The sequence below is a fragment of the Arvicanthis niloticus genome, chromosome 17, assembly GCF_011762505.2.
Source record: "Arvicanthis niloticus isolate mArvNil1 chromosome 17, mArvNil1.pat.X, whole genome shotgun sequence".
Classification (NCBI taxonomy): Eukaryota; Metazoa; Chordata; class Mammalia; order Rodentia; family Muridae; genus Arvicanthis; species Arvicanthis niloticus.
In genome coordinates this window covers 56,510,714-56,526,225 of record NC_047674.1, presented here as the reverse complement: position 1 = coordinate 56,526,225, position 15,512 = coordinate 56,510,714, and the positions used below count along the sequence as shown (strand labels likewise).

Genomic DNA, 15,512 nt, shown 5'->3' with positions numbered 1-15,512 from the left:
CTCTCTCTATCTCTCTGTCTCTCTCTCTCTTTCTCTCTCTGCTTTTCTCTGTCTTTGCCCCCTCAACTCCCCTTCCCATGGTCTAAATAAACTCTACTCCATACTATACTTGTCATATGACTGGTACCTCAGGGGTAAGAGATGACTCCTCACGGGGCCACAGAGGCCCCTCCCACCTCATTGTGCTGAGATTCTATCAATCCATATCCTGTCCTCTTTTCTTTTTTTATAAAACACAACTGAAAGAGTCTCTTGTGTGGAAGTGGTCAAACATAGAGAAGGAAGGAGTCAGGAAGCGCCCTCTCTGCTCTCTTATAACTGTGCTCTGTTGTCAGGATTGAGAGTGTGGACTCAGGCACCAAGGCTCAGACCCCCAACAGTGCCCATGGCTAATGTTATAGCTTTGGGGAACCCCCTCAACCTCCCTATTTCCATGAGGTTGGTGAGGTAGCTGTCTCAAGAGTTAGCTTCGGGCTTCGATGAGGTGCTGCTGATCCTCACACAGTGCTTAACCCGATTCCCAGCACTGGAGAAATCTCCGTAAATGTTTAATACCCTCATGAATATTTCAGGGATGCCCGCAGCCTCCCTCCTCCACCAGCTTGTCTCCGAGTCTGCCCAGGGTCCTGGGGTTCATCAATGCTCTGGGTGTGAGTCGTGGCAGATAGACAGACTCGTATCATTTGTTTGAAGAAAACACCTACACCTACCCTACTTCTAGACAAACATCTGGAGAGTTTCCTCAGAGAGAAAAGACTAGAGAACATAAAACCCTGGCAGCCTAAACCCTCTAGATGCGAGAACTATGTCCCGAGGATAAATCTTACCCTTTCTCAGCTCTACAACTGTTTTGTAGATCTGTAAATTAGCACAAACTCCACAGACAGCAAAGTACACGTAACTTTCAAAACTTTACACCTCCCTGGAACTTGACTTCTAGGCTTTTCATGCAACGCTGCTTACGTGCATGCAAAATGATGCCCACAGAATTTATTCATCACAGTGAAGAGCAGAACACAACCTAAATGTCCACTCGCTTGTTCGATAAGTGATGGTCTGTCTTATCGTGTAATACTACACAGCACTAAAAGCTTGAGCCATTCTAGGCTGGGCTGGCAAATGGCTCGGGTGATTGCTGATAAGCTGACAACTTGAGTTTGATCCTCAGGACCTGTCTTAGTCAACGTTCTACTGCTGTGAAGAGACATCATGATAAGGAAAGAACCTCTTAGGAAGGCAAGCATTTAACTGGGGCTGGCTTACAGTTTCAGAGGTTTAGTCTATGGTCATCATGGCAGGAAGCATGGTGGCAGGCAGGCTGGTGAAGTGTAGGGATAAGAAGAGCTGAGAGTTCTGCATCTGGGGTGGGAAGAGAGAGACACTGGGCTTGGCTTGGGCTTCTGCAAGCTCAAAGCCCACCCCCCCCCCAGTGGCACACCCACCCCAACAAGGCCACACTTACTAATCCCTTCAAATGATGCCACTTCCTAGTGACTAAGTCTTCAAATGGGAACCAATCTCATTCGGACCACCCAGGACCCATGCAACAGAAAAATAGGACCAGCTCCTGCAAATGGTTCTCTAGCATCCATACATGCGTTTTGACACATGAGCCGAGCGCTCACTACCACACAGACACACAGAAAATAAATGATTTTTTGTTTTTTTTTTTTTTGAACAAAATCTACGAGCATTGTGGAAAGTTCTAGTTTGTTTTCTATTGCTGTGATAAATACCGTGACCAAAGCAATTCAGAGGAGGAAGGAGCTCATTTGGCTCAGAGGTCCACTGTTGGGGAAGGGTACGGCAGAGACCTGGAAGCAGGAGTTGACGCTGAAGCCATGCAGGAACACTGTTTGTTGGCTGGCTTGCTGGCCTGCTCACCTACCTTTCTTACAAAGCCCAGGCTCACCTGACTGAGGATGCTATCACTCCGGGGCTTGGGCCTCCTTTGTCAGTTTACAAGAAGACTCCATCAGACATCTGATGAGGCCAATTCTTCAACTGGGGCTCCCTCTTTCTGGGTGTGTCAAGTTGACATAAATACACCAGCACACGATTCCATTACTAAGTGAGATCCTGGAGTATACAGAGGAAGCAGAAGGGAAAATTGAGGAAGTGTGGTGTGAATCATTCCCGCATCTCTTTAATATGGGTAAAGAAAGCTCCAGAAATCCTAGTGTCTCTTAGGAAGAGGACCAAGTCAAAAGACAACATTATCCCTGACTCTCCTCTTATGCACCCTAAATCTTTTACGATGGGAATTATGTGAGTTTAAGAGCACTAACACTGGAGTCAGAGCTGGATCAAAGCCTAAGTGGCCAGGCCCCTTCACTACCAACCATCCATTTAATCTCCTTAAGTCTCTGCTCCTTCCTCTGAATGACAATCGAGCCTTATAGGCAGGTGGGTTGGGAGTACTCTGAGACATTCAAAAAACAAATGTAGCTAGGTAGCCACCAAATGCAAACTGAGACTGAATTTGTCTCTTCCTCTACTTAGATCACTGGAGGTGAGGATGGGGTCTGGCAGTGGGCAGAACAACAAAACAACAACAACAAAAGCCTGTGGAGTAACTGTCCTACATGGATGGATGATGTGGCCCCTGAGTGTTTATATGCTGTGGAGTCCATCCCACTCATTGTCCAAGTCCCCATCACATGAGATCCTTAGTAAGGATTCTGTGACCTGAACAAGGCAGAGGCTTACAGTGCCCTTTTATATATGGGGACCATCCCAGACTCAACCAACCGTGAGTCTCCGAGAAGAGAAAAGCTACAAGTCCGCAAAGAAAACATTGAGGATCCTGTCTCTTCGCCGCATTGGCTGCACCCACCTTCCAGGGCCCTGAGATCAGCAGAGCCACTCTCATGGATGCCAGATGAACAAGAGCTTCAGGCTCAGTAGCCGGGATGTAGAGGGAGCACTTCCACGGAAGTCAGAGCCACAGGAACACAGGGGGATGTAGAGGGAGCACTTCCACAGAAGTCAGAGCCACAGGAACACAGGGCCGTGCACCCACACTCAGGAAGCAGAGAGGGGTGGAGACTGCTACTCGGCTTATTCTCTCCATTTTATTCAGTCTGGGACCCCAGTTCATGGAATGGTCCCACCCTCAGAGTGGGTCTTCCCTTCTGGAAACACCCTCAATTGGCACACCCAGTGGCCTGTTTCCATCCTGATTCTAAATACAGTCAAGTTGACTGGTTTTGGACCCCAGACAAGGGACTGAGGTGCATATTTTACACATCAAAGCAGATCTGGTCTCCAGGTTCTCCCGGGATCCCACAATTTCTATCTGGCATACCCTGCCCTCAACCTTGAACTTGGGCTGTCTTTCCCCCAGAGGCTCCTTCCTATACAATCCAAACATTTTGCTTGTTCTCTTCCCCTTCCCTCCCCCTCCCCCTCCCCCTCTTGCTTCTCTCTTCTCTTTCTGTAGCATGCATCCTTTCTCTCTATCTTCTTCCTCTTCCCTCTTCTCTCCCCATGGTGACTCCCCTGGCCTCCTTCCTTGGGGCCAGTAAACTCGCCCTCCTGAGAGCAGCTTCCCAACAAACCTGCTTTTAATATAATCTAACCTGGCTTGAATTGGCTCGTTTCACAGGTGGAGAAATAACCTATCACCAAAAAAGAAGATTATCACACTTACAAGTTCCCCTCACAGGAAAATTGTGGCTTGCACAGAGTATTTCTGCTCACTGGGCCCGCATCGTAGGCACAGTGTCTTTCCTTCCATTGGCAATTTTACTGGCTGTGATTTCAAAATCATGAGGTAAGGGTCCAAGAGGGGAAAGGATACAAGGCAGGATGCAGGGCAAAGGAGAGATTTGGCAAAAGTCCCTGGAGTGACAGAGGAGAGAACGAGGCACCAGTCCAGAGTGAATGGTTGAGACAGATGTGTGTCCCAGAAGCAGGGACTTGGGAAGTAAGCCAGGCTGATGTCTTAGGGAGGGAGGAGGGAAATGAACCGGCAGGCATGGTCCATGCATCATCTACACACTCTGTTACTCCCTCCACCCCCTTCTTTCTTATGAGCCTTAATTGTTTCAAAGACTGAGTCAACAACTCTTCATCATAAAGTTAAAAGACCTGGACCCAGGAGTCTGGTGACAGTGGGTACACTTGCCCTGTGGAGGACGGTCTCCTCAGTCCTCCTGGAAGCACAGAGTGCTCCAGGTTGCCTCCATGGTTTTTTATGTGTGTGTATTGGGGGAAGGGCACGTGTACATGCTGGTACCCACAGAGGCCAGAAAAAGGCAGCAGACCCCTTCCTTGGAGCTAGAGTTAGAGGTGTTTATGAGCCACCTAATGTGGACTCAGAAATCAGAGCAAGTTCTGGTCCTCCGATAGATCAGTAAGCACTCTTAACCACCGAACCATCTCTCCAAATCTTCTTCCAGGAAAGGCTCAGAAAGAGAAAGTCATCCAGGTCCATGACTCCCCGTGAAGAAGCCAACCTGGTCGCCATACGCCTTCCCAGTCCACAATAGATTTGGCCTGTCCTTATTTACTGTTAGGAAGCAAACTAGTTTTTGTGGTACACAAATCTATACATGTGAAAAAATATCATAGAATTGTACATAAAGATACACACTAAGAAAATGAGTGTACATCTCGCTCTCTGCCTGTGGCTAACTAGTTCCCAGACTCCTGCAGACCTGGTCACAGACGTTTTCAACCTCTGTGTAAAGTCATGCGATGGTTACATACATGCATATTTGCATGTATATTTGGATGACTTACAATGCCTAGTGTTGTGAAAATGCTATAAAAATACTTCTTACATGTATTGTTTAGGGAATAATTATGGGGTGGGTGGTTGTGACCGTGTGGATTATTTGAACACCTTCTTCGCGATCATTTTCTCCCTTTCTAAAACTGTCGCAGGTGGTCTAGAGAGAGGGCTGAACAGTTAAGAACCCATACTGCCCCCTGCAGAGGACAAGCGTTAGATTCCCAGCGCCCAAGTCAGTAGTCACACCTGCCTGCAACTCCAGCTTCAGGGGATCTGACGCCCTCTTCTGGGCTCCACAGACACTGCTGTGATATCTGCATAACGCAGACACAAATACATACACGTAGTTTTTAAGACGATAACATAAATCTTTGAACTAGCGTGGGCTAATAATACAAAATATAATAGTAAAACAACGAGCTTTGCTGTGATAGGTGTTCACGTGTGAGGTCACACACTTCAAGCTTTGCTGTGATAGGTGTTCACGTGTGAGGTCACACACTCCAAGCTTTGCTGTGATAGGTGTTCACGTGTGAGGTCACACACTCCAAGCTTTGCTGTGATAGGTGTTCACGTGTGAGGTCACACACTTCAAGCTTTGCTGTGATAGGTGTTCACGTGTGAGGTCACACACTTCAAGCTTTGCTGTGATAGGTGTTCACGTGTGAGGTCACACACTTCAAGCTTTGCTGTGATAGGTGTTCACGTGTGAGGTCACACACTCCAAGCTTTGCTGTGATAGGTGTTCACGTGTGAGGTCACACACTCCAAGCTTTGCTGTGATAGGTGTTCACGTGTGAGGTCACACACTTCAAGCTTTGCTGTGATAGGTGTTCACGTGTGAGGTCACACACTTCAAGCTTTGCTGTGATAGGTGTTCACGTGTGAGGTCACACACTTCAAGCTTTGCTGTGATAGGTGTTCACGTGTGAGGTCACACACTTCAAGCTTTGCTGTGATAGGTGTTCACGTGTGAGGTCACACACTTCAAGCTTTGCTGTGATAGGTGTTCACGTGTGAGGTCACACACTTCAAGCTTTGCTGTGATAGGTGTTCACGTGTGAGGTCACACACTTCAAGCTTTGCTGTGATAGGTGTTCACGTGTGAGGTCACACACTCCAAGCTTTGCTGTGATAGGTGTTCACGTGTGAGGTCACACACTCCAAGCTTTGCTGTGATAGGTGTTCACGTGTGAGGTCACACACTTCAAGCTTTGCTGTGATAGGTGTTCACGTGTGAGGTCACACACTCCAAGCTTTGCTGTGATAGGTGTTCACGTGTGAGGTCACACACTTCATTTCTGTCCGCCCCTTTCCTCCTCCATGTCTGCGTTTTCTGCTTTATCATGATCTTTTTTTCCCAGCTGTGATCTTTTTTTTTTTTTCAAATATTTTCCTTTTAAGATCTTTTGTTTGGGTTTTTTGTTTTGTTTTCTTTTTACTTTTAATCCTGTGTCTTTGTGTAGATTTGTGCGTTTCGGTGCAGCATCCATGCAGGCCCGCTCCCCTAAGCTAGAGTCACAAGGCAGTCTTGAGCTTACAAATATGGATGCTGGGAACTGAACCCAAGTCCTCTGCAAGATCCTGATCAGTTGAGCCGTTCACCCCAGCCCTCAATAGCTTCCGTTCATGGCTGTCTGTCTCTTCAGACATAGACCTGAGAGACAAAGAAAAGGCTGTTCTTGAGAGGCTGGGGATCTGAGGACACGTGTCTTGTTAATTGTACTGTGCCCATGTACCCTTTATGGTTTCGATAATGCACGAGTTAGTCAGATGCCACCCTTGAGGTGAATGGCAAGTGCAGAGGAGCCCTCTGTTCTGTTTTGGCAACTTCTTGAAGTCTGTAATTTTTTTCAAAATAAGAAGCTGGAAAAAAACAATGTGTATAGAAACAACCTATTGAAATTACAGGGCCAGAGAGAGTGAGTGGAAGCCCCCTGTAGTTCCTGGTGAAGCAATACAATAGTGGTTACATCTACAGAGGCCATTAGCCGAGGGCCCTGCTCACAATGATTCGTTACCATTATGGCTTTTAAACTTCAGAATGGTGTGAAAGCAAGCTGCGAGTAGAAACCCTGTTTCAAATGTTGGTCTTTCCCAGGCTGGCACTATGCAATTTCACCCCTGTCTCCTTGCCAGGCAGTAGCAGCTTCAGGTCAGCTAGGTGATTGTAGAGAAAACTATCTATATGGAGAACACTTTTCACACTTGAGGGACATTGTGGTTTGCGTTCTCTCAGCTCACCACATTTACAAAACACCTGTGTGTGTCCAGTATCAGAGCAAAGAGCCAGGAATAGTCATTCATGAAAGACAAGACTTACACAGTTGGCACTCTCGACTCTCTTAAAGAAGTGAGTTGGTGATGAATTATCAGTGTGGTTAAATCTACTGTCTTCACGAAGAAAAGCACTACACCGACTGATGCTATCAAGAAAAAGAAAAAAAAAAAAACGCAGGGGGGAAGAATTGAAGGGTCTGAAGAGGACAGGGACTCCACAGGAAAACAGAGTCAACTAACCTGAACTCTTGGGGTGGGGGAGTGGTCTCCCTGAGACTGAACCACCAACCAAAGAGCAAGTGTAGGCTGGACCAACACCTCCCAACATGTGTAGCAGATGTGCAGCTTGGTTTTCATGTGGGTCCCCCAACAACTGGAGCGGGGGCTTCCCTGTTATCTCCCTGTGGATCCTGTTCCCCTGACTGAGCCATCTCGTCTGACCTCAGTGGGAGAGGATGTGCCTAGTCCTGCAGTGACTTGATGTGCCAGGGTGGGTTGGTGGTGGGGGCTCCCCCTTCTCAGAGGAAAAGGGGGGGCTGAGGAGAGGGGCTGTATGAGGGGGCATTGGGAGGAGGGGGCTGCAGTGATCGGGATGTAAAGTGAATAAATAAGTTAGTTGATAAAAATAAATAAATAAATAAAAACCACCAGAAGAAGGCAACTTGTGAAGACGCCTTTCTAAATGCCATATTTACATCATCAAGTGAATTTTTCTCATGGAAAATTAATAAGGAACATACACTTGCTTAGTAATGTTACCGTTTTAAACAAAAAGAAAGCAATAGGCTGGTGGTGGCGCACACCTTTAATCCCAGCTCTCTGAAGGCAGAGGCTAGAGGCAGGAGGATCTGAGTTCCAGGCCAGCCTGGTCTACAAAGTGAGTTTCAGGATAACCAGGACTACAAAGAAACCCTGTCTCAAGAACAACAACAAAACAGCAACCACAAAAAGATACTTCCGGAATATCTGACAATCCAGGCTAAGGCAAGAAAACTTAGCATTCGCGTGCTAGAAAAGCATTCGCGCGCTCCTGTGTACACAGGCACCGATGTTTGGAGCGAGTCACAGGGGCTCCTGCGTCTCAATGTCATCATCATTTTCAGAACCCAGAGGCTGAAGGTACAGAAGCCTTAAGTAAGAGCTGACTAGGATAACTGTGAGAGAGGTTTTTGCTAAAACAAATATTTAATATTGATGAAACGAGTTTCTTCTGGAGGCACCTGCCGGGGCATACATACAGTCATCCGGAGTTCATGGCAAAGCCAGGCTGGAAGGCATTCGAGGACAGTACCATGCTGCCCAGGGTGGGGATGGTGCAAGGATCAGATCAAAACTTCTCCTAAGCTACCACTCAAAGACCCTGCGAGCACCCAGGAGTGTGAACATAGTTCTTGCCAGGAGCATCCAAGAATGTGAACATGCACATGGCTGTTCTTGCCAAGACCAGGAAGTCTGGACAACATTGGTAACTGCTTAAACACTTGGTTGTTAACCGTTTAATCCAGCAATAGAGCAGTTTAGACAAAACAACATACTATTCAAGAATGCCCTGAACACTGCCTGGCGTGACAGGAAGGACATGTGATAGCCTTGGAAAGACCTTGACTTTTTTTTTTCCATGTATGTGTATGTAGTGTATACGCATACATGTTCCTGTGGTGTATGCACAGTGTGTGTGACTTCACGGGCATATGTGTGCCCCTTTGGGCTCACCGAGCTATAGACATCAGGGTCTCTTCAGTCACTTCTCCCTCTTATTTCTTAAGACAGAGTCTCTCACTGAACCTAGAGGTCACCAACTGGCTACACCATGTGACCATTGAAATCCAGGGATCTGCTCATCTCGGCCTCTCCAATTCGGGGATTACGGAGTGGACATCATCACCCAGCTCTTTTCAGGGAGAAGCTGACTGTTGTTGCTGTTTGATGGGTTGGTTGGTTTTGGGGGGTGTTGATTCAGGGTCTATAATATCTTAGCCTGGCTAAATAGGTAAACCCCGTGGATGGCTTTGAATTTCTGATCCTCCTGCCTCCACCTCCCAAGGGCAGGGCATAGAGGCATGTACCGCCACACCCAGTTAGGAGGTGCTGGGGATTAAATCCAGGACTTTGTGCTATCTAAACCCTCGACATCCCTGGCCCGAGTCCTTATCTTCTAAATGCAGTCTGGGAGGTTGTTGCAGCCTGAGAAGAAATCAGAACAGTACTGCAGTCGTGCTCTGGGCAATTGTCTCATTCTTGGGCTTTCTCTGCTGTTAAAGAAAGGCAGTGGTGGCGCACGCCTTTAATCCCAGCACTTGGGAGGCAGAGGCAGGTGGATTTCTGAGTTCGAGGCCAGCCTGGTCTACAGAGTGAGTTCCAGGACATCCAGGACTACACAGAGAAACCCTGTCTCGAAAAAACAAACAAACAAACAAACAAAAAAAGAAAGAAAGAAAAGAAAAAGAAAGAAATACAATGACTTGGGAGTAGCTCCCACCCCAAGTGGAGGAGGCACAGGATGCCTAGCTGCCCCTGACTTGGCAGTCTCTTTCACAGCTTCAGAAGCTAACCCTTAGAACTACTACCCAGGTCACAGCAGTTGACCTGTCACAGAGTTACCTGCTCTTACAGAACTTCATCTACCATCCTCAAGTCAATTCCACCCAGTCACACCTAGGAGTCTCTGGATGTGTCCCTCTCAGGAGCCACTAGCATTACTCACCCCAACCACTCCACAGGTTCCCTCTGTCCTTGGGCACTCTGAAAGCGTTCCCAGTCAGTCATGGAGCTGACTCTGCTCAGGGTCCAAGAACTACCTCTTGATATTGGCGAGCCTCGGCCCAGATGTTGTGGACAGTTTGTGACCTGAGATGACTTTGAATTCTATGTGGAAGGGTGAATGCCCAGTCTAGGGCCAGAACTCACTGCCTGAGCACCAAAGGAAGGCTGTACGAAGAGCCGATGTCACTCACCACTTCAGGCTTAGAGATGAGTACCAGCTTTGGAAAGGCAAACAGTCATTGATGGAACTGACATTTGCTGAGCGATCCGCCCATGTTCAGTCTCCTGAGCAAACTCGTCTAATCTGGATACACAGGGAGCCTGCCACAGCCGCAGCATCCAATGCTAACCCAGCGGCTTCTGGGGAAGACCTCTTGGTTATCAGGCAGCTCTGCTCAGGTGGAGTGGGGAACTCTGGTTATCTCCCTGTGGCTTTTTTCCTGTCCCCTAATATGGGGTTGTCTTTGGCACTCAGAAATCAAGTGTATTTGCTTTTTGTGCCTCTGACGAAACACTGTCATAGATGACTTAAAAGAGGAGCACTTATTTGGCTCATGGTTTCAGTCTACAGTCCTCGGCTCTGCTGATTGTGACCCTATGGGGAGGCAGAACATGGTGCAGTAAGAGCCTGGGGGATCCTGCAGGACCCTGCAGTAGAGGCCAGTTGTCTGGTGAGGAACAGAGAGCCAGAGTTGATGGTGGGATGTATTCATTACTGGGATGGCTCATCTTGGTTGTCAACTTGACATACCTAGGAAAAGGGACCCTTGCTAGAATTGCCTCCATCAAATCGGCCTGTGGGCATGTATGTGGGGCAGTTTCTCCATATGGAAGGGCCCAGCTGACTGTGGAAAAGACATCTTTGGGAAGGTGGGCCTGGGCTGTACATGTTGAAGGTGAGCCTGGGAGCCCAGTTAGTTTAGTTTCTTCAGTTTGCTTCAGTTTCTGATTGAGTTCCTGCCCTGACTTACACTTAACTAAAGTGTAAGCCCAATAAACCTTTCCTTCCCCCAAAGTTGCTTTTCAGCATCAGAAAACAAACCAAAGCTTTTTGTTTGTGGCTTGCCTCGTAGCTGTGAGAAAATATCTGGCAAAAGCAACACAAGGAAGGACAGGATAGTGCCAGGCAGGGAGCTCATCAGCTGTATCCACAGAGGGAAGGTGGGGCAGATAGCATGGGGCACTGGTTACATTGCATCTACACAGGGAAGGTATGGCTGGGATAGTGCCAGGCAGCTAGTCACACTGCATCCACACGGGGAAGGTGTGGCAGGGATAGCCATGGGGCAGCTGGTCACATTGTATCAGTCAGGGAAGGTGTGGCAGGGATAGCCTTGGGGCAGCTGGTCACATTGTATCTAGTCAGGGAGCAGAAAGTTCAGGTACCTCTTTTCTTTTTATTCCATCTGGACCCCAGCCCACAGACTGTGGGTGCTGCCCACACTGAAAGTGGATCTTTCCCCCTCAATGAACCTAATCTAGAAACACCTCCATCGACATGACCAGAGGTGATATAAGATCCTGTTAAGTTGACACTTAACCATTACAAGTTCCCAGGACAAGTCACAACCCAAGAGGACTTAATAACTTACCCTTCCTCCAGGTGGATCGCACCCCACCCCACCCCGCCCCCAAAGTTTCTAGAACCTCCGAAAATAGCACTACCAACTGGGGACCAAGTCTTCAACAGTGAACATTTCATAATGGAACCGTGACCCTAAGCCACGCCCCACACCTCTCTGCAGCCAGTGGGAAGAAGAAAGGCAGCTGGAGGAGCCATCAGAAGCACTGTAAGCACTGGGTATGGAAGACTCCTCTATTCCTCCATTCTCCATCTGTCCTCTCTCCATCCTCCCTCCATCCTTCACTCTCACACTCCCCTAACTGCATGGAGGCAAGGGAGATGGATAACGTGGACCAATGTCATTTTTTTTTTTTTTTGGACAGGGTCTCATGTAGCCCAAGCTGGCCTCAAACTGCGCACATTCGGATGACCTTTGGATTTCAGATCTCCTGCTTCCACCTCCTAAGTGCTGGGATGACAAGTGTGGTGGTTTGAATATTGTTAGGAGTTGTGGCCTTGTTGGAGGAAATATGTCACTTTAAGGGCGGGCTTTGGAGGTCTCCTCCTATGCTCAGGTTCTACCCATTATGGAAGAGAGCTTCCTTCTAGCTGCCTGAGGATGCCAGTCTTCTCTTGGCTGCCTTTGGATCAAGATGCAGAACTTTAGACTCCTCCAGCCTCACATCTGCCTGGATGCTGCCATGCTTCCTGCCATGATGATAATGGACTAAACCTCTAAAACTGTAAACCAGCCCCAATTAAATGTTCTCCTTTGTAAAAGTTGCCTTGGTCGTGGTGTCTCTTCATAGCAATGGAAACCCTAAGACAAGAGGTATATGCCAACACTCCTGTTTTGTGTGGTACTGAGGACAGAATGAAGGACATCCTACATGTTGGTCAAGCATTCTACCAACAGAGATATACCTTTAGCTATGCCTCTTCACTTGAGACAGGTCTCCTTCCATGGTCCAGGCTGCCCTCCAATGTCAAATCCTGCTGCTGGGCTTGAATTGTGGCTGCCCTGCCTCATGTGCTTGTTTTACACTTAGAGAAGCATCCTGGTGCACAGCTACCCCTCTACAACCCTCCCTTCCAGGTACACTTTAAAATGCTCTTCATGGCTGAGTCCTTGCCCTGGGTAATAGCTATCTGATCTGATCAATGAACTTCCGCCAAGGCAGTAGAGCTGAACCCTCTTTCAGATAAAATACGAGTGCTGTGTGTTTTAGCAGAGAGCTAATGGAGATGTAAGATTTAGCACAGATATTTGACTCTGGCAAGGGTTGGAGCTAAAGCAGACTGTTCTAGTGCCATGCTGGCCCATGCTTTAGGAAAGGCAAGACTGGATTTGAACCAGTATGTTCACTTGTGGAAATCACTGACCACTGACTCTCAGAGTTGGAAAGGTGGCTCAGTAGGTGACATGCTTGTGGTGCAAGCATGAGGATCTGAGTCAGGACCCCCAGCATCCGTGTAAAAGCAAGGTGCAATGCTGTATGCTTACAATCCCAGCACCAGGGTCAGGGGTAGGGAACTGGAGACAGGTAGATCTCAGGGACTTCCTGAACAAGCCTGGCCTGAACAATGAACCTCTCTCTCAGTGCGACTCTGTCTCAAAAACTAAGGTGGAGAGTGAAAGAGGAAACCATCCAACACTGACGTCTGACCTCCATATATGTGTGCACATGCACTCTCCCCCACCACATACACACACACACCACATATATACCACATACCAGCTCGAAAATCATTTGACCCTCAGCTTTCAGCTTTCTGAAGGAAAGGGACTCAAGAGAGGATGTGCATGGCAAACTGAGGGGCTGGTTTTTGTCTGAGAAGGTCTGGGCTTTGGGTAAACAGGTTTCTAGAGGTGGGCTGGTGGGCTGCAAGAAACTTGCACAGATTATGTGTTTGCATGTACCCCATGGTACATCCAGCCATTGATTCCCCATTGATTTCTGGTCAAGCTAACAAGTTTGCACTAAAAGCTTTCCTGGTGAGCTAAAGCAAATCAGATGCTACTGGGAAGCCCAAGACAGCCGCATGTCTTCATTCCCTAGGTATTGGCTAGCACACAGCACCTAAGGAATAAGGGGAGGGGCCGCAAGCACTGGAGCACAAGGAACTGTGGAGAAGTGGGTTAGAGGAAGGAGGGCTGGTTGCCCTCTGGTTTCCAAGTCCCAGTGAGTGTGTTCACTGGTAAGTATAAGCAACAGACTGCACAAATTACTTATACAATCTGCAGTCGGAGCCCACTTGCCACAGAGCCAAAGGTGCCTGCTTTCTTCTGAGTGCTTATGAAGTACCAGGTGCCACGCTTAGGATGTCACATACACACTCTTGTTTAACTCTTGCCTCAATTGGGATGATACTGCTATGGTGCTGGCAGGAATGCAGACTCAGATTCTACAGACAAAAATGCAGCTAGGTGGCAGGGTGTGGTGGCAATGCCTTCAATCTCAGCACTTGGGAGGCAGAGGCGCACTCTGTGTTCTAGGTCAGTCTGGTCTACAGAGAGTACCAGGACAGCCGGGACTACACAGAGAAACCCTGTCTCTAAACAAACAAACAGATGAGGGAGGGAGAGGCAGGCAGGCAGGCAGGCAGGCAGGCAGGAAGGAAGGAAGGAAGGAAGGAAGGAAAGACAGGCATCTGGAGGCTGAGCAACCCACCCAAGACCATACAGTTGGGAAGGAGAAGACTAATTTTATGCTAAGATTTTAGCATAAAATCCCAAGCCAGTCTGATCCCTGACACTACATCCAACCACCACATCTACTGCCACAAGCCCAAGTCTCCTCGTTTACAAAATGGGGACATAACAACCTGCTCAGGTTGCCTTATAGGGCTCTGTTGAGAAATGGTGGCCAAGATATACTATGGGGCTGGGGAGATAGGTCAGGTTGTAAGGTGCTTGCCTTGAAAGTGTGAGGAGTAAAGTTCAACCCCCAGAACCCATGCTTTAAAAAAAATGTGAGGTACTAATCCCCTATTATACCACTAGCCCTGGGGAGGGGGAAATAGGTGGATCCCTGCTGCTCTTTTGCCAGCCAGAATAGCCTGCTTGGCAAGTTCTAGGCCAGGGAGGCTGTCTCTAATAGCAATAGATAGATAGATAGATAGATAGATAGATAGATAGATAGATAGATAGATAGACAAAATATAAGGGTATTTCATTAATAAATAAAATGTAAGGCACCTTGAGGAATAACCCACACACGTGTGCAAATCCATACATCCATGCATGTGCAAAGACACACAGTTACACACAGATAAAATACAACAAACTTTTTATTTTTCGCTATTTTTACTCTATGTGCATGAGTACTTTTCCTACATGTACATCTTTGTGTCACATGTGTGCTTGGTGCCCCTGGAGGTCAGAAAAGAGCATCAGATTACCTGGAGCTGGAGTTACAGGTGACTGTGAGACACCATATAGGTTCTGGGGACTGAACCTGGGCCCTCTGGAAGAGCAGTCAATGCTCTCAACTGCTAAGTCATCTCCCTAGCCCTGACATGTTCAAGCTTCTACAAAATGATTAAGTAACATTGTTCCCACGTTCCTCCAGGTGAAGATTAAGAAAGCCTTCCCCCAATATACTTAACTACAACATGTAGTGTTTCCAAACCTCTGGAGGCAGTGGAGTCTGTTCTCAGCACAAGAAACCAGCGCATGACGTAAGGCCTGTGTTAATTACCTCTATTTAGACACTTTACAATGTATACACATCTCAACACAACCGACTCAAAAAAGAAACAAATAAAGTTAGCCTCCTCCACTTGCAAACAACTCGAGAAAAAAAAAAAAGTTGCTCTTGAATTGCAGGGCAGTTCCAAGCTCACAGGTTTTTTTCACCCCAGCAGAACATCTAGGAATGAGTGATGTCATTATCACATTGTCAGGACTCTCAAGAAGTCCATGGAGAGACATGCAGACGATGGACCCCCAACTGGTATCAAAAGACAAACCACAGAGAGGGTCGGTGTGGAAATAGACACTCTAGTCTCCATTAAACCTTCAGCCAACAGCAGCCTCCTGAAAGCCCATAGGGAAAATTACTCGGAATTCTAACCTTAATACAGTTGGTGAGAGATGGTAAGGTTGGTCACAACTTGGAGAGCAATTTGCTAGTTCACAATAGATAAGTGTTGTGGGGGCTGTGG

At 47.6% G+C, this 15,512-nt stretch overlaps 1 protein-coding gene across 1 annotated transcript in view; it reads right to left on the bottom strand.

Moving 5' to 3' along the window:
* Positions 1-10: 10 nt before the first annotated feature.
* Positions 11-15,512, bottom strand: part of Unc5cl (unc-5 family C-terminal like) — a 36,678-nt gene continuing 21,176 nt past the window's right edge. Inside the window, exons 9-10 of the transcript XR_013104724.1 lie at positions 1,913-2,079; positions 11-1,359 (exon numbers count right to left, since the gene is read on the bottom strand). The gene's annotated coding sequence lies outside the window, so the exon portion shown is untranslated. The remainder of the gene's footprint in view (positions 1,360-1,912; positions 2,080-15,512) is intronic.